The sequence below is a fragment of the Ambystoma mexicanum genome, chromosome 6p, assembly GCF_040938575.1.
Source record: "Ambystoma mexicanum isolate Mex_15411 chromosome 6p, UKY_AmexF1_1, whole genome shotgun sequence".
Classification (NCBI taxonomy): Eukaryota; Metazoa; Chordata; class Amphibia; order Caudata; family Ambystomatidae; genus Ambystoma; species Ambystoma mexicanum.
In genome coordinates, this window is record NC_090935.1 from 1098743382 (window position 1) to 1098762425 (window position 19044).

The window sequence follows — 19044 nt, forward strand, 5'->3', positions numbered from 1 at the left end:
TTGCGTCACAGGTGTATAAAACTGGCCTGTGAGCCAGAATGCTGCGATGTGCCTGAATGTCGTTCATGCATATGACCCGTGTGTGTTTAGTTTAATAAACCACAGTAACCCCTTGCTCCTTGTGTGGACCTCGACTTATTGGGACCAGGGAAGGAGTTAGGGCCTTCCGTGAGCTGGGAGTCCGTGGACCCTTGGCACGGCTCTGCCGGCCCCAGAAATTACCCTAACACCATGCAGTGAAAGGTACTGCCATAGCCGCGTATAGGTACCACAGTCGATGCTGTTATTAAACGTGTGTGAAGTCTGGCATCACTATGGCAGTAGCCGCGGCTAAAACATTTAAAAAAAAATACAAAATATATATACATGTGTTTTTAGTACTCTTTATATATTGAATTTTGAGATATGTAAAATATAAGGGAAAATGTCAGAATAATACAGAAATATGAATACCTTATTTCTTTATTAATGCCTCAACTTCTCTGCTGAATCAGTTTTACATCTTGTGATGAATCTGAGAGTGTCCTCACTTCTTTCCCCTCTCAGGTGGTCAGGGAATGTCTGAGGCTACCATAATCTGACCCTGAGGTTGGCTACTTGTGGGAGAATAACCTGGGGAGAGGAAACCTAGGGGAAGGGAGTGAGATGTCCAAGAATGAGACGCAGTATCCCCTTTTTCCCCATTCATAGTGAACCACCCATTCCACAATCCTTGAGAGGCTATTGCCAGCCCTTTCCCCATTTTCCCAGTAAAGAACTCTCTAAAACATACCACATGGGTACTGAGACTAACTTCCCAAAAAACCCTAAAGTGTTTATGGGAGTGTGTACGACCCAAATTGTGAAAAACATTAACTTTCCCCATTGGGACTTCAAGTCCCATAAAACCCGTTAGAATGAGGACGAGGAAGGAAGATCAAGATTTATGTTGGCTTGAAGGTCAGGCACTCAGACCTAATGATCAACACCTGAATGTAATTAAGGTCTATAAAAAGCCCTGAATGTAGATAGGGAGACAGATGGTGTCGTAGCAGGAGAAGAATAAGTTATGCTGCCAAGAACCGTGGAGGGAAAAGTGTGCCGAGGCTGACGGCCGTGTGAGGCTGGGTCTTGTGCTGTCATTGTAGCTCCAAGTCCGTTCCTTAAAGGTGCGGCAGCGGGAAGTCATACTGGCAAAGACGCTTCTCATAAAGGAGAAGGTTGATTGTTGCCTCCGGAAGTAACGGGTGTCCAGGAGTATCTGAGGGGTAGTCTGAAAACCCATTGTGTGCAGAGGAGAATGTAGCAGCAGTGGAGAAGATTTGCAAAGCCAAGCATTGCCGCAGGAGCATTAGCCAGTGATTGTCAGCTGTGAGAGAAACACTAAACCGCTTTGCTCAGGGGTGTGAATGCCAGCTTCAACAGTTGCAAGTGAACCAAAAGTATTATTGAACACTTGATGAAACGTACGCGCGAGTGGCTAAAATAGTAGCAAGCCTTTGTTGCATCAATTGAAGAGCTTTACTGGCAAACCTTTTGTTGCGAGTGAACTGTTTAATTGTAAAACTTCCAATTTAATGTGTTGAAGCTAAGAGAAAGCACATAAAAGCTTTCTTTCTAAAGTGAAGGGAAGTTGGAAACGTTCGGAAGTGACGTTATACTTTAACATGGAGCACAAAAGCAAATACTACCCGAGCCAAATCTATGTGCAAATTAGAGAAACAAGAGCGTGGTTGGGGAATGGAGATTTGCCACCATTGAATTTGATGACATTTGTTTTAAACTGTGCAGTGTTTGGAAGAACTGTTGAGAAATCTTCATTTTGAATATCAATACGAATGAAAGACGAATTGTGAGTAGAAGAGTAAGCAACATGAACTTTTGAATAATGAACAAGTTGTCAAGCCTGAAAGGAGTTTTTAATGATATGGAAAAGGGGTCTGGAGATCCATTATGAAATATTGAATACCAAACAAGTTGTCAAGAACATAATGAGAGTTAAACACTGAACAAGGGAAAAGATATGAGAATATCACTCAAATAAAACAGAAAATGATGTGCATGTGCATCAAAGTGAATTTAAAGAGACAGCATTTTCGAACAAAGTGAAACTAATAAAAAGCAAAACACTATTCCATAGTGTCGAAACAAGGGGGTAACCAGCAAACCAGCAGGAATACCATGAAAAGAGGCATGTGAGAGTGACATGTTGATAAAGGCAAGAAGCCTATTGGAACTTATGACATAGATGCAGAAAGGAAATCTGTGTTGTCAAGGAAGTCCTATGAGAAAGAATGAACTGTTGTAACGTGCCATGGGTTATCGGTTATGCGACCTGTGATGGATGGACCATGTAGTCCTGTGTCCTGTCCTGTGTCTTGCTTCATGATGCCTTCACAATCTGTAAAACAAAATGCAATACATTTCATAACAGAAAATAAATAACAGACTAGTACTGCACTAGAACAGCACAACATCTTACGTGATCTATTTTACGCAGTTTGTGTTACTGAAGTGTACTTTTTCTGAATTATTTATTGTAACCGCAGCTCTGGAGTTCATTGACTTTTTATAGCTGCGGTTACAGGATGATGGTAAAAAAAGGTACATTTTAATTCATATATACATATTTATGTAATAGGTAGTTCTTAAAACAGCAGTTTTTGGGTATACTGAGTGTAATATTTCAGCATATTTGGAGTACTGCTTTGAAGTTATACTTTTTTTATTGTAACAATGGATCAAACTCTGCAATTCCCTAATGAGGTCCATTTGAAGGTTTCAAAAACAAATTCAAAATGTCTCTATTCCCCAATTTCATCTTCATTCAACCATTCACCCATTGGCTTACATCACCTTATTAGCCGCAGCTACACGACATCCATCAAACTGAGCATAGCCACGACTGGGTGTGCCACACTTCAATCAGGCCTATCGTACCCACGGATACGAGCTGCATTCGCTCCTGCAATTAACCGCACCTCCAGAGCTTACCATCTAGTTGGATACTGTGGTAACTGCGGTTATGAATCAATGTTTTTGAAGAATATATATATTTACATATATGTATGTATTCAGTACTCCTAACTGAAAAAAGTACAATTTCCACTCTTCTGTCTAAATAAATAAATACTTACTGAATCAATAACAGTCCCAAATGCCTACCATGTACTCACACTTACATAAAATGATACATTCATATTAAATATGAATACTTAATGTGTCATAAAAAAATGTCATAAAAAAGTATAATTTCCAATCTTCTGTCTAAAAAAACACACTTCCAAAATAGATAATAGTCCCAAATACCTGCAGTGCCACTGGCCATGGACAGTGATTTGTTACCCTCCTACGTCACTATACCTGCAAAAATATCTTTAAAAATAAATAAAACACAAACACCCAAAAATGTATAGCCACGGGTGCTGAACTACACACTCTGAGGGGTCAGTAATGCAAGGCGGATAACTGCTTGTAGATTTCTCAAAATATGCAATTTATGAACACATTTTGAAAAAACTCAAAATGTGTTAGCAAACAGTATTTAATTCATAACATGAATTCTTATTAAAGAATTCATAATAAGAAAACACCTTGCTTGCCCTACTCTACAGAATAATTCCCTACCTAGTCTAAAGGCTAAGGAAACATTCTCTAACATGTGTAAACTGGCCCTCTAACACTAAACAAACATCCAAAATAAATTATATAGCAACACAATATAATAAATAATATCAACACAATATCTGAATGGTCTTCTGTGTTGGGTAAGATCCCTTTCCCTAGGATTCAAGTCAATTTAAAAAATGTTCAACAAAAGAAAAGAAAGAACTTGAACCAGTTCTTGAAAGTTCAAAGTCAAAGTTCAACAAACACAAATCCACTGGTGGCAACTCTTTGTTCCTCAATGAAAAGATCCCTTTCCAACTTCCAGAAAAAAATAGCACCAACTGCAATCCTGGTTATGATGATAAATTGTCTCCTTGTCAAGATCATTAGCCACAGGTGTAATATTCTCCCAATGTCAATAACACAATTCTTTAGGACTTCTTCAGTTATAACTTTACATTTGGTATATTCGTCAGGATGCTTTCTCTGTGCTGCTGCTTCTATTTCCAACAACTTCACTTCTACTGTTGGTACTATGGGAACAGTCACCTTTGTCCAAAAGTACATTACTACTTCCAACACTTCAATGTGACATCTGACGACAGCTTAATATACCACTACAGTTCAAGTAGTACTACTGAGTACTGTTGAATTATTAGGCAGATTTTGACCAGACACTTCAACCTCTTCAGGTAGACAAGACACTCTTTCTTTTAATGGCTTTCTTAAAAGGGGCAGCCTCTTTGCCGCTTCAGTCTAAGTACCACAAGAAGAACCTGCTTCTGCTCACAAGATTCACTCCATTCTAGCTTCAGCAGTCTTTTGCACCATGGGTTGTATTCTACTTCAAAGTATTCTTTACAAGCATTTGGTTCCCCTTCCCCAGCTCTACCCCCACATTCCTGCTGGTTATGAGCCCAAGCAATTATCCAGAAGCTTATGTGCCACTCTCTCAGCTCCAGGTAACAATGGGGCACTTGTTACTTATGCCACTTGAATATTATTAACAACTTTACAGTGTAGTTAGATGGCTCTTTAACACTTGGCAGGACAGGTTTCAGTATGACAGGGAATGCCTCTTGGCTTGGGCAACACTTGTTCTTCTCTTCAATGCTGTAGACTCTTTGCTTTTTTGAAATAGACAGAATGTCACTTCTGGATACTGTATCGAGTTCAGTCTTTCAAGTGAAAACACAATTAGGCACACGCAACCTCTCTTTAAGATAGAATTTAAAGTTCAAAGTTGAATGAGGAATTGTATTCCTGTGTAATGGTAAAGGATGCAACTTTAACTTCCATTGGGAAACGCAATTGGGTACATGCAACCTTTTATTGATGGAGTTTTCACTCTTTGTTACTTGTAACTCGAATAACGTCAATGTTAGGAATCCGGTAATGGTCTATAAATTGTTCCTTTTTCTCAATTAAACACACACATGACAACTCCGTTAATCAGCAACAAGTTTTAAAGTGTTCAACAATGGATTTAAATGTCTTTTCTTTCTCACATGAGAGTTAAAGCGTTCACGATAAGCATCATGAGTGTTACAAGTACAGTGTTCAACAAGAACTCAATTTTACCCAACAGCTTTTTCTCGCTCTCAGCTATACGCGAGTTACTTAGGAACTGGCTACATTTACCAGCAAGGCTTGCGCAGTCTATCTGAATGCTGTGCTTCACTCACCGGCTTCAATGATACTGGTTTTCCATGTTTGCTCTGCTTACCCGACTTCCTCTGCCTCTTCTAGATCGCTGGGGACCCACACCCGTCTCCAGCATGGGTGTCTCCGATATGGCCACTTGATGTGGGAGTTTCCTTTTCTCCCGAGACCCTCGGTCTGCTTTCTGCATCTGGCCTTGCTCTCCTGCACTTCCAAGGCTCTGCAATCACTGCAATGCGGCTCACATGGGGAAAACTCAGCCTCCAGCACGTCTTCTTGTGCGCAGTCTCTGCGTTTAAGAGTTTGGAAGAAAAGGACTCTCTCAGAGCTTGCAGGTATCTACTGTCTCTACACTTAGGCATCCATTCTATTCTTCCACTTTCTTGTGATTTAACAGCCTTGTGTTTCTCCTATGCTACTGCTACTACAGTCAGCCTTCCAGCACACATTCCAGCTCCATCTACTCCTCCTTTCCTGTTATGCCTCACAGGTTCATAGATAGGCTTTCAAATCTAGGCTGTTTGCCTTAATTGCCTGACTACTGCAATGGCTACTAGGCTTAATTGCCCGACTACTACATCTACATGCCTCTTCAGCTCTCTTCCTCACCTCAGTACCTCTAAGATTCTTGGACTTGTAGTTTATTCCACAAAAGTTATGTTTTTAAGATTCTACATTATTTATAAAGGGTAGATTTAATTCCCTTAAAATTAACAGAGGGGCTATGAGGTTTAGCTATCATAGAGGAAGATGGTTTAGTAAAGACAACAATTCCATAATCGTTTTCATTGTGCCCTTGGGATTGAGGAAGGTGTTCAGTAGTCTGGGATACCAAATAAGATCTTTCTTTCAGTATAGTTTGTACTGATTTGATAACCTTGGAGTTCACCACATTAGATCGTATATGAGTCTGAGGTACATTAAAATGACAATAAGCCATAAACTCTTTATGTACAGTGGTAAGAGTCTTCCCATCAGAGGACAAATACTGTGTCTGATCACATGTTATCTCACCATCCTGGGCCCTGTCTCCTTTCAGGTTATCCTCCGTCAGTACACCACCCCCATGGTTGGGATCAGGAAGTGTCTGCCTTCCACTGGCCACCTGGGAGGAGACTTTATGCAGGGCTTCAGTGAGGGATCCATAGGATTCTTCACCACATATTCTCAGCCATCTGTAGCCCTGTAACCGCGGTTATCGGGAAAATGATTGTGCCAAGAAATCCCTCCCCGACACCTCCCCCACCCAAGACCACACCAAGTGTCCCCAGACTCACTGCCAGCTCCCCACACTAAATTCATGGTGTCTCACCAGAGACGTTCAAGGGGGTGCGGGGTGGCGGGGGCTATAGCCCCAGGTCTTTTGGTTGTAGCCCCTGATAGAAGCTCAGGGGCTACAACCAAAAGGCCAACTAGCCCTGAGTCGTGACAGTCCGACATTAGCGTACCCCCAGATCTATTCCAGACCTAGAAACACCCCTTGTTCTCACCTCCCCTACCCTCTCCCATTCCCCCCTTAACACAGGCTGTTTCCATGACGCATTTTCATTTCAAATGTCGGCTATTTGCGGAAGCTTTGTGCTGCAAACAGTCCCCAACTCCAAAATTCTACTTGGTGTCCTCTAGCCCCCCCCCGCCCCTGCCTCTTCCCTAATGACATTTGGAAGTATTTTGGCCTGCAAATAGATGTTTTCCTGCTTTTCATTTGCGGATGGCCGCGGCTATAGCTGCAGCTATAGCCGAGGCTATCTCTCGCATTGGGAAAAACAAAAGATGGAGGTTGTTTCATTTCTAAAAAAAACCTGTTTTTGGCAATTTACCCGATTCATAGTGGTCTATTTTTGAAAAGGGGTCTCCCCTCTCCCCCTTCAAATATTTAAAAAACAACTGCGTGGAATAACTCTTAACCACAAAAAGGCTGCCAGTAAACACTTTGTGCCCAGGTCGTTTCGGACCTGGTCCAAATCGTCCAGCAATTGGGCTGTGTGGTCTGGCAAAAATTGACCTTGTTTTTTAATAACTTTTCTATATTTGAACACATCTTTATAAAACGTAGCAGTCTGGAGGGGCCTATGCATCCCTAACCAACACTGATAGTTCAGCAAAATATGTCAAACAAGTCAAAAGTTATTAACAATAGAATCTTTTATGGTTTCTATTGGAGTCCGACTCAACTTAACTATAGGGCGGTGACCTCCGCCCTATAATATATATATATATATATATATATATATATATATATATATATATAGTGAGAAACCTGAAGGTACTCCCACTTCCACTCCCCAGGGATATTCTGTTCAGGTGGCCAAGGAAGAGCCATCGCTTTTGGATCCCGACCCTGGGGGTGGACTGGCAAGGGAGGATTACCTGGGCGGAGGGTCCTTGGGGATTGAGGAGAGGGTGCCTCCCTCAGCCTTCATAGATATTGTTGCCCATACCCTCCTACTCCCCCTGAAGTCAGACTAAGTACTGAGAAGAAGAAACTAAACCCAAGAGTAATGAAAATTACCTATAAGAAAACCACTATATTACTGAGATGAATTGGGGTCAGGCAATTGAGCCTGAGACCTTACACCTGCAGCCTGTTATAGACTCACAGCTTTATGAAAAGGTGGAGTCCATGAACAGCAGAAGGCAGCCTTGGAAGAGCGAAAAGCATGTGGGGAAGAGGAGCAGGAAGGCCAGTACAGCTCATGAGAAACCCAGAGAGAAACGGAGAACTAAGATGCTTCAGAAGGAGACAGTGTGGCAGCGTGTCATTGCTTGGTGAGGGAGCAGTGTCTCCAATGAGCCAGGGAGCGTGAAAGCAGGGAGCCGTGGGAATATACGGTCCCTGTGTTGTGGCCGAGAAGTGCTCGTTCCCTGACTGGAAGCAACAGTCTAGGGAAGTCTGTGGGCAGGCAGTGAGATCCTGATGTTCCTAACTAAGAAACCGAGCAAGAACAGTTTACGTGACCGGTGAGTGCCAATGAATGAAAGACCCGGCGCGCATTTGAAAGTCAATGAAGCAACATTGTATCGGAGTGGTCACGTGGCGGCAGCACGTTCTCGAAAGCCTCCGACAGAACCTGAATGGCGAGATAAGAGTTTTCTGCAAGTGAGCAGCCGAGGGAAGCAACGAAGTGTGAGCAAAACACTGAATTGAATCCTTTGTTGATAAAGCAAGGCAAGAAGCTTGGAAACATTATCTTGTGAACATTATCTTTCGGAACGTTCTTTTTTTGTGATGCAGCACCTGCGGCTTGGGAGAGGAACCCTGTGTCTTTGTTGGAACATTGTGTTATAAACCAAGGCTTGAAGCTTGGGGAAGGGAATCCTGAGCTTCATGGAAACATTACCTTGAGAACATAGCATTAGGAATCCAGGCTTAAAACTAGGGGAAGGCAACCCCAAACTCTTTTGGAACTTTCTTTTGTGGAGCCAGTAGCTGCAACTTGGGGAAAAGAGCGCCGATCTCCTTTTCAGAACATTGTTTTCTTTGAACTGTATCCTGAACTTGCGGAAGGGAAAACACTATTTTGAGTTAGAATATCCCTGCACTACATGTAGGTATTAGAAGCGGAGAGAAGCACAGGTTTTGACACAGAGAGACTTTTGTTTTGGACTTCTGGACACAGACGTTCATTTGTTTGTTAGATAGGGCTTTCCCCAAACAACTATAGGGGAAGATAGAGTACACCCATCCTGATAATACACCCATCCTGATAATCTTAGAGAAAGAGGACGAAGAAATAATAGTACTGGGAAATTTCAATAGCGAATGCTTAGATCCTAAATGATACAACAACAAAAAACGGATGTGGCGCATCATTGATGGCCAGGAAGAGGGGGAGGCTCGTAAAGTCAGAAATGCAGGCCTGGGATTTGCTACTAGTAAATGGAAATTTGAAGGATGATAATCCACCGGGTTTTACCTGTTCAAATGGTGCTTCAAAATCCACATTGAACTACATATTTATGTCTGAATCCCTATGGCTGAAACGTGAAACCTTAAAGGTTACTCCACTTAAATCCAGCGATCACCATATGCTTATTTTAACTATGAAACAAACTCTAAACACCAAACAAAGCATAAACTCCCAGGTGATAGTGGAAGTAAACTCAACCAACCATGCATTGGTTTGGAAACCAGCCATATCGCATCAATTTAATAATCAGATTTTTTATGTGGGCTCAAATGAAGAGAGATCTTCTAAATTCTGCCACATACGATAGGGCAACATGACTGGCCTTGGGGAACTTATATAAGCCAAGTGGGGAAATGGGGGGCCTGCAAAAAGAACCAAACCTGTAGACCTAAGTATGATGTACTACTACTACTGGCTGAGAAAAAGAGTGAATTAAACAAGGCTTTGAGAATGCTGAGGAAACATCCCTCTGAGTACGAATCTGGAGCATGAACATTAAGACTCAGGTATAGAAACTGGGTAAGAGTTCATCGGTTCTTGCTCTACATAAACGACTCGGAGGCGATGTTATATTCAATAATTAGTAAAAACACTGCTTCTTTTTGGAGACTGATCAAGGATCCCTCACACCAAGCAGCTCTTCAAAGTCAGCCCATATAGTCTTTAGCGTGGGAGAACCAATTTGGCAAGCTCTACCGCCCACAGGGGGTGGAGGAAACGCCTGAATTAAACAAACATTGGTCAAAAGATGTTAAACCAGATGTGTGGACTTAGAGACAAATCGCTTGCCCTCATCCTGGAAGAAGGCAAATATTGTTTTAATTCACAAGAAGGGAGATAGGTCCTTGCCATCGAATTATCACCCCATCTCTCTTCTTGATGCATCAAGTAAGATTTTTGGGATACTTATTCTGGATAAATTGCAAATGTGGGCAAAAGAGAAGAACAGGTACTAACGGTAGAAGTCGATGGGCTTCCACTACTTGTCTATGCCCCAATGTATAAAACAAAAAACTTTATTCCTGGGTCTAAATCCCTATTGGTAGCTCTCTAGCCCTGTGTTCGGATATCTCATATTCCCATTGAATGGCACGGCCATCCCTAGATAAGCGTTGGTGTGCCGCCTACAAAGGGGTGTGGAGATCCTTGCCCTAGACTCTCTCACTACTTTCCTAACACTAAATGGTTATGTGCACATTTCTTGGTGGTCGGTTCTTTTCTTTATTTTTACCGCCCCCAGTCTGTGTGTCTTATATCAAAAACAATTACGGCCAAATGGCCTAGTTCAACTTAAAAATAACGTTAAAATGATGTATAATCACTCAAGCCCTATCTTCAAGTGTATGTAGGGTCTCGGAGTCGCGTTCATCAGCCTATCGACTCTTAGGGTTTGTCAACCGGTTTCAGCGGAGTTGATAACTCGCCGCCTTCTTCAGGAAGGAGAATTTTGTATTCTCAATGACACTATAATTTCTTTACAGGTATCCACGTCATGGAGGGTTGGAGAGTTTTCTGGGTTGTCCACGGGCACTACAGCTTGTGTCCCGGTCCCTGTAGGGTTAAAAAATGGACAGAAAGGGGGGTAATCAGTAAAGGGAATCGGGAACTGCAATACTTGTGAAGCTAGGATGAACAGGAGATATTACCTGTTCTCTCATTGGGGTCTCTCTAGTGTTGGTGGTCGCCTTGTCGGTTTCTCTTGTGTTTCATTGCTTCCTGCTCGGATAGCCTACAAGAGATACCCTCATATGTCAGTTTATCTATTCATAGTATTCCAGGTACATCTATTGCTTTTACATATGAGCAGTTTCTACATAGGGACACAGAGTAAAATACCTGCAGGGGTCACCTCCTTTTAAGCTGTGTAATTTCTTTTCCCGAATATTGGCGTCTCAATTGTGTCAGATCCTCTTCATGCTCCGATGTGCCAGGGAGCTGTGGGGAGGAGACCTTCTTTCCACCGTTCCTTGCCTCTCGCACAATTCTCCTTACTTTTCACCTTCCTATGCCTCTTGAACACTTCTCTTTGCTTTTCGCTGTGCTCTCTTGGACCTTCATTTTCTCACTGTGCTCTCTTGCACCTTCATTTTCTTATTTGCGTTCCTCTTGCACACACTTTCTTGGGTCGCTTTCACCCTCTTTCTCACTTTCGGGTTGCTTGCACCCTCTCTTGGCTGTCTAGTTTCCTTCTCTCTGTCGCTTTGCTGTCTTTCTCAGTTTCGGGTCACTTGCACCCTTTTCCTTACTTTCGGGTCACTTGCACCCACTCTTGGCTGTTCTGCGCCGCCATGGCTCATGCTCTGTCTCCCTTTATTTCCACGCCTATAATGCAATAATAATCTTTCCAGACTTATGTTTCTGATCATTGTCATAAGGAATTCCAACGCATGTGCTTCCAGTAAGCACATATGTTTTAATATACATTACATCTTTCTCCCTGTACAACACAGGTTTATTTACAAATTGAATCGAATCCAAAATGGCCGCCGGCACGCAATGACATCACCACATTGATGGCGCCATCACGCTACGCACGCCGGGGCCTTTTGGTGAATTAATAGCAGCAGAACACACAGATAAATGCTTCCCAGCGAACCTGATGTTATGCTAGAAGCTCTGATCAGGGGTAAAGAAGGTAACCCGACAGTCTTCACTAGTACTACTTTTATGCATGAAATACTGCTAACAGGAATCAGATAATTTGTGAAAACCTGCCTAATCAGTGATACCTTCGGACAGCAGAACAGAAACCCTTGGCCAACTCAGTCAAGAAGCTAACAAGGTATGGCATATACCTAATTGTGCATACAATGTATGAATCGGTAATGAGGTATCTTAGAAATGTATAACACTATGCAGGAAAAACCCAATATATTACAGATACACCCAAGGGCTCCAGATCCAGATTGGAGAAAAAAGTGATAAAGTCTTTGCCAAGCTAGGAATCAGAAGCCTGCTAAATATGAGTACATAACTGTGAAGGAGTGCATAACACTGTTTGAAGTATAAAACGACAACATGATGTTTGTAAAATGTTCACACCATTGATTGTAAATATCTGTTTTGTTTAGAAATTTTCCCTGAAGATGGCCAAATAGACCAAAACGCATTGGACACTAATTTCACAGGCCTTTTCTTAATCTTTTTTGGAATAAAATATTCTACAGATTTTTTAACCACTTTGAATCGTAGTATCATTGTTTCAAAAAAGAGAATATAACAAACCTAAATAATAAACGAAGAACTAAGAGTGGAAATCCACAAAGGTCCTTCCAGTCATCTGGGTCACCACACCCAGACACATATTCAGCCATTCAAAGTCATTTTCATATTACCATATTGTGTGCCTGGCATGTCAAATGCAGACCAGTCAAATCAAAACAAAGGGCTGCGAGTCAGTTCCCACCCATATTTCCTATATAAAAATCCTGAGCACAGGGTTCAAGAAAAGAGTTTCACTCAAAAATGCAATCATTACTGAAGAATCTTTTGGGGGAAACAGTGCTATCCTTGCCAGCAATTTCTCTCATTACCAAACACCAAAAGTAAAAGTAAAGAGTATTATTTTAAATATATCTATGTGTTAAAGATGGTCTGATGGACTACGTTTAGTCTTCTTAGTTCTTTTTACTACATAGAAAATAAAGATATCTAAAGACTTGTACAGATGTCTATTTTTAATAGCATTTAACTTTTTTTTAAATGGCTAATTTGAAACTCAGTACTTTTCTGTTCTAGTAGCATTTTTATAAGTTATGTGATTTTATTTTGTGCAACTACATTGTGTATTCTAAACCCCCACTTTTATTCATTCCAGAACTTGATCTTTTAAGATAATGTTCTCTTGCATAGTCATCCGATGTCCCAACACTACACAAGCCAAGGAGCACATACTGCACTACGCATTTTCCGAAAAGATTGTCTGCTGATCAGACAATGGCTACTCAACTGTGATGTTCAAACAAATGACAGATAGATGAACCAATGATGTCTTTGGAGATGTCTGAGAAAATTGATTCCACGTTTCCAGTCAACATTACACCACGGAGATGTACGAGTCAGCAGAATTTACAACAAAGAGGTGCCCCAGAGGTTACTTGCAACATCTGTACCTATGATCTTTGCACATGACCACGGGCAAGTGAGTATACTACAGACCAATGACGCGAGTTCAAAAGTATTGCTAACTTTCAAGTTTATTTTGTATGCTTCTATTTCGACTTTGCTTCATGCCCCAGTTTATTTATTGACCAACCCAGGAGACTGAGCTGGCCATTTCTGGTTTGCTTCCCTCCCACACCCAGACACGTTCCATCCAAAGCATGCATGCCAGACACAGTTGTTTTGTGCTTTGCAGTAAATCATTTAAATGATTAATAATTGAGTGGAGGTATGTCACTAATATATTTGTGTGTAGTGACCAGCCCTGTGGAAAGGTATTGCCTCATAACATTTGAGAACAGGCATATTGCTAGTATCTTTCCAGGTTGTTTACAAAGTACCGACAATCACATTTGCTTGTGTCAAATCTGTGCCTTTGCCTCTTGTCCTATTTAATGTTTCCTTACAGAGGAGGCGTGTGCTTATTTTGCCGGAGAGGGCATTGGAAATACCAGGACCAGTCCCGGAGAGAAATCTAACAGTTCAGAGCCCTGCTTGCCAAATGGTTCAACAGTATTTTTGTGCCAAGTAGGTGTTAACATGCTATTTTCCACCAATGCACTGGATTTGTGGCGAGACGGGTGTGAATGACACCATATGGTAGTAACACGCACAGTGCAGGCTGCTTTTTGATGCGCTAGCACTTCTTAAAGTGTCCTGCAAAACCGAAATCTGCAGACATGTGCGCAGCTCACTAGTAAAGATTTCAGCTCAGAAATGGGGCAGGGTGAACTTTACAAGTTAGAATCCTAGGGTAGCATGGTCCTTCTGAGGTTGATGAATTGTGTGCCAAGCAAGCTACAAACATGGGAAAGCATCCAAGTGACGAAAGCTGCTGGCTTACACATGCAGAAATGATAAAAGGGATGTGCAGAACTACAGAGAAAAAGGATGAACCCTCATGTCCCCCCCCCCACAACACTCACTAATAGGTGGCCCTTTTGCACCACCTATAAGCCAAAACTATTGCACTAGAGTACAGATAGGGAGAAAGGGCATATGAGGAGGGACACAAATCTTGCAGTTGTTTTGCTATTTGTCCACACATTCACTGCCATGGCTATGCTAATTCTTATGACCATTACCAAACTGTTCCTTCCCCTGCCCGCCCAAAACACCTCCTTGTGGGAACTCTTTCAGCTTGCTTTTGTGAAGTCTTACCGTCAAACTTTACACTCAAAGTGCTTGCCAGTGTTTTTTTTTTTCTCAGCAGTTTTCTAAGAGTTTACGCACTTAACTGGAGTTGTAAAGGTGCTACTGTTGTAATACAAATGTCTTAACCAGGTCTGGCTTCAGCCACTCTATTTATAAGAACTATGGGTGTCTTTCACTGAAGCACTGTTAAAAACAAACATAGGCAAAGGCAACAGTTTTAGCTTTTGTATAAGTATTATTTGCCAGGCACTGCTATTAAATACCCATGTACTCGAAAACCTTTGCACCTGCTACCATCAATAGACGTTTAATAGCACTACGGCATTGCCTTTCCATACATACCAACCGTCCCAATATTTTGTTGAAAACATAGCTCTTTTTCACATTCTCTAGCCTAAAATAATTATTTCCCCAATGCATTCCTATTGGAACATTTTAGTCTCCCGATTTCTCTGCCGAAATCTCCCTCCCAGATGCCTCGGAATGCTGGCATGTATGCCTTTCCCATATGGGCAGAGCCAGGCATGAGACTGGCATGGCTAAAGCCCTACCACTTTGATGTAGCAGTCATCAATATGCTGTGAGTCCCAGCCCGTACTCAGACAGCAAAAAAGCTTTCATATTTGTCACCACGAAGAAACGTACTTTTTATCTTAAAAAGTAAGTAAATACACCGCTCTCCAAGGTGAGAAAATAGTCTTTTAACGTGACTGCGGCCTCAGCAAATGTGATGCAGACAAAAGCCTGCCCAGGCAATGATATCAATAGATCCCCTATGTGGAAGATAAAGGCTTAACTGCTGGGCTCAACTTTTACTTGGCCCATGCCCCCAATGATTAGCATTCCTTTGTTTAACTAACTAGCCTGTTAGATGCAGAGGCATAGTCAGAGAAGAGCCTCAGAGGATACAGAGTGAAGCATTTTTGCTTGTGTGCATTGTATGCATGTGTATATGTATGCATGTGAAGGTGTGTGTGAGTGTGTGTATGTTTGTATGTGAGTGGGTGTCTAAGTACATGCGTATGAATAAATGCAATGTGAATGGTGTACACGGGTGCAAATGTGCATGTCAATGCATTGTAAATGTTCTGGGTGCCCATGTGAATGACAGAAGCTGTATGGGTGTGCAGGCTCTGATTGGGGTATAAAATGGTCTTGGCCACCAATGAAAAAGTGGCCCACAGTTGCAAATGGCAATTCATTCCTTTTGTGACAGGCTGTTTGAACAGTAACCAAGGGGGAGTTTTTTTTTGATAAAATGTGATGCAAATTGTACATTTTAAAGAATATGTATCCAGCAACACTGGTCAAAACTACTAGCCACATAGTGAAGTAACTCTTCAAACTGAGAATTACAATGGCCAAAAAAGAAGCCCACTTTGACCATAAAAACGGGGCCCACACTACCATTTTGCGTTTTTTGTTCAGTCATTGTCCTATAGGCCAGTCCGAGCCTGCCGCGTGCCTTGGACCATGAACATTTTTTGCCAGGAGAATGGCATGTTTTACTGGCATTTTTGGGCAAAGCCAATTTGAGTGTTATTACGTGAAGGAGGGCTTGCAGTAGAGGAAGGGTACTGCAATGGGGCTAGCTGGGTCCTACTGTGGCATTGAATTTTGTACTGGCATTATAGATAAAGCCAGCTTTGTGAGTGTTCTTACATGGGGAGACCAGGTTTCCTTACTGTGGCATGGCATTATTTTACTGGTGTTAAAGTCAAAGTCAACATGATAAGTATTCTTACATAGGCCGGGGGAGGAGGGCCTTTGTGCAGCCCGTAAAGCGTTTTCTTACTGTTGCATGCCATTTTCTACTGCATTAGGGTGCAAATACAACATGAGTTTTCTTATATGTGGGATTTGTGTAATTATAATAATGTGTTATTTTTATAGCGCTTTCGCCAAAGCACTATACATAGAACATATTTATATAAACTGATCAACAACCGAAGTTGGTACTCATTTATTGACCCCAGAAGGATGAAATGCTGAGTGGGCCTTGCTGGGATTTCAACCTGTGACCTGTAGATCACACACACATTGCAGCAGCAAGGGCTAAATCCACTGAGATATTGTACCAGCTAACCAGCAAAGGCATGTTTTCTTACTGTGGCATGGCTTTTTTTTTTTTTACTGACATTAAGGCAAAGCCAACAAAGAGCATGTTCTTATGTGGGGATATGGCATGTACTGGGGTGTTTTGTTTTAGTATCATTACTGGCATCACGGGAAAAGCAAACATTAGTATTTTCTGATGTGGGAATACTGGCATATAATGGAGCATCAGAATTGACATGTTTGGGCACAATCAGTATGAAAATGTTTTTTACACTTACACGGTACTGGCATACAGTGGGCAAAGGCATTATGAACATGTGTTTGAAAATGCTCCTGTGCATTGTTGATGACTTGGCATCCAATTGACTATTTTCATGGCTCACACTACAAAATCGTCTTTTTACCTAATTTATCAAGGAAAGTCTCCTGTAAAATTCCCCCATTTCAATCCCTTATTTAACAATGTTACTCTGGGAGAGAACCCCTCTGAACGCACCTGCGTTGGTTTGCTCTACCGCTTGATAGCTCCTACAGATTCGGTTTGGGGAAAGAACAAGCCCAGTTATACATGCCAACCCTCCCGATTTTTTTTTATTAAAAACAGTGCTATACTATCTCCCGCCTAAAATAACAATATCCCCAATGCATTCCTATGAGGAAAATGCATGCTCCCGATTTCGTTGGAGAAATCTCCCTCTCAGGGGCCCCTCTGCGGGATCCCCTTGGGGTGAGTCCTACTGCGTTAGCTCAAGGCCCCACTTGTTACACAACCCTATACCGAACACCGGAAAAAAAAATCAACCTGCACGTGCACACCGAGAACGCTGTTTTGTTAATTCTTCGAGTGTGTGCTCGGTCTGCCACTGCTTCAGTCTGACTGAGGGCTGAGACCCGATAATCCAAATAGAGGCGGTGCCGAGGCGCAGCCAACCAATGGCCCATGCGGGGGGAGGAGCCCGGAAGAGAGCCGGGGCTGTGGAGCACAGACATGCTTCTTGGCGCGTAAATGGTTCAAACAGGTAGGATTGATTAGTATTGTTTGCTCCTGTCATGACCAGCCCAAGTTAGTGGGTCCGGTTGTGCGCTGTTTACGTTGTGCGTATTCTGCTCGTATCTTTCCAGATGTAAGACATAGACACACAAAGTTAACTGTTGTTGCTTGGCAAATCAGGAAGTTTTGAATGCGCGACTTTGCACCTGGTGCGACAACAACAATGTTTGACTTTCCCACTTTACCATTTGGAGAGTGAAGCGAGGGGTGTCTCCTCTCCTCAAGAACACAAATAAACCCTTAACTGAAAGTAAAGAGTGGCGATTCACTCGTTTTATTCAGAAGCAGCCGAGTTTAATTTCGAAAAGTAAACCTATGTTCATATGACAAGCACCCTGTTTACATACTTTGCAACATCCTCCATTCCGCAGACACTTATCCAGTAATGGTTTTAACTGTGTCTTCTGGACCTTGTAGTTTTGGATTTCCTCATTATGAACCTGTGACTACATGTCCCCGAATGCTAGGATTGGATTAGTCTCCAAAATATTATAAACTCATGACTTTCAACCCATAACTACACGTCTCGAATGCCAGGGTTGCACTGGTCTCGCCCAAATGGAATGGATCATGTTTGTATACATTTACCCACGTGAAATGTGCATGTCTGTGCTAAAAGCTGCACTGCCTTCCAGGGGCAACGAGGACCAAAGCCTGTGCTCAAAGAAGAGGGATTGGGAACGGAAGCAGCACTCAATTTTGAAGAAGAGGGTAAGTGGGAGTGACTGGGAGAGATGCATACATGCCAACATTATCCATTCAGGACTTGTAGTCCTAGGCTGCCCCATGTCATTGTAGGACTACACAAGTCCCAGAATGCATTGTTAAAGCCAATAGATGCCAACTTTTCACAGTGGGCTCGAGGGCCACTTATGCGTTGCTCACACTTCAATGACCCACAATATCGAAATTTGAATAGCTCAGTGCATCTCAATAAAAGACACTGAGGAGAATTCCATTAAAATTAGAAACCAGTGCATTTCCCTTTTGTTTACCTTGTAATATTTATTTATTTTGGATTTGTAGAGCGCACTACAGCCCACGGGCATCAAGGCGCTGTAAGAAAATTTACGAGAGCTTGCTTAAAGGTTACAGTAAAGCGGCCCAAGGACAAAGGCTTGATGCAATTTGCTTAGTTGCAGTAAATTAGAGAACATGTTCAAGGTTGCATTGCAGGATGCATTACATAGCATGAGAACAGTAGATGGCAGAATACAAAATGCAAGCTTGAGGGTAGAGGCCCATCATACAAAAAGCCTAGTTTTTAAGGCCTTACGGAAGGCTGCATGAGATTCGATCAATCTGATTTGAGCTGGGAGGGTATTCCAAAAAGTGGCGGCCATGGATGGGAAGCTGGAGCCCCCACCACACACTCTGTGTGGAAGGAACCAGGATGCGATTGGCATATGCAGATCTGGAAGGTCTAGAAGATGTCTGTTTGGTGATCCTTTGGGCTAA

At 42.2% G+C, this 19044-nt stretch overlaps 1 protein-coding gene and 1 long non-coding RNA gene across 4 annotated transcripts in view; one reads left to right on the plus strand and one right to left on the minus strand.

Annotated features, from left to right (window-relative positions):
* Positions 1-1891: 1891 nt before the first annotated feature.
* On the minus strand, positions 1892-17422 carry LOC138510205 (uncharacterized). The gene is made up of 3 exons (XR_011280343.1): positions 17338-17422; positions 5315-5539; positions 1892-2380 (listed from the first exon to the last, which is right to left on the minus strand). It is a non-coding gene; the product is annotated as an uncharacterized lncRNA (long non-coding RNA).
* A 41-nt stretch (positions 17423-17463) lies between these two features.
* FANCC (FA complementation group C) overlaps positions 17464-19044 on the plus strand; it is a 2294314-nt gene continuing 2292733 nt past the window's right edge. For 2 of the 3 annotated variants that reach the window (XM_069625706.1, XM_069625707.1), the window contains exon 1: positions 17464-17554. The gene's annotated coding sequence lies outside the window, so the exon portion shown is untranslated. Of the gene's footprint in view, positions 17555-18221; positions 18298-19044 lie in introns of all 3 variants that reach the window. The other variant, XM_069625705.1, reaches the window with a different exon arrangement.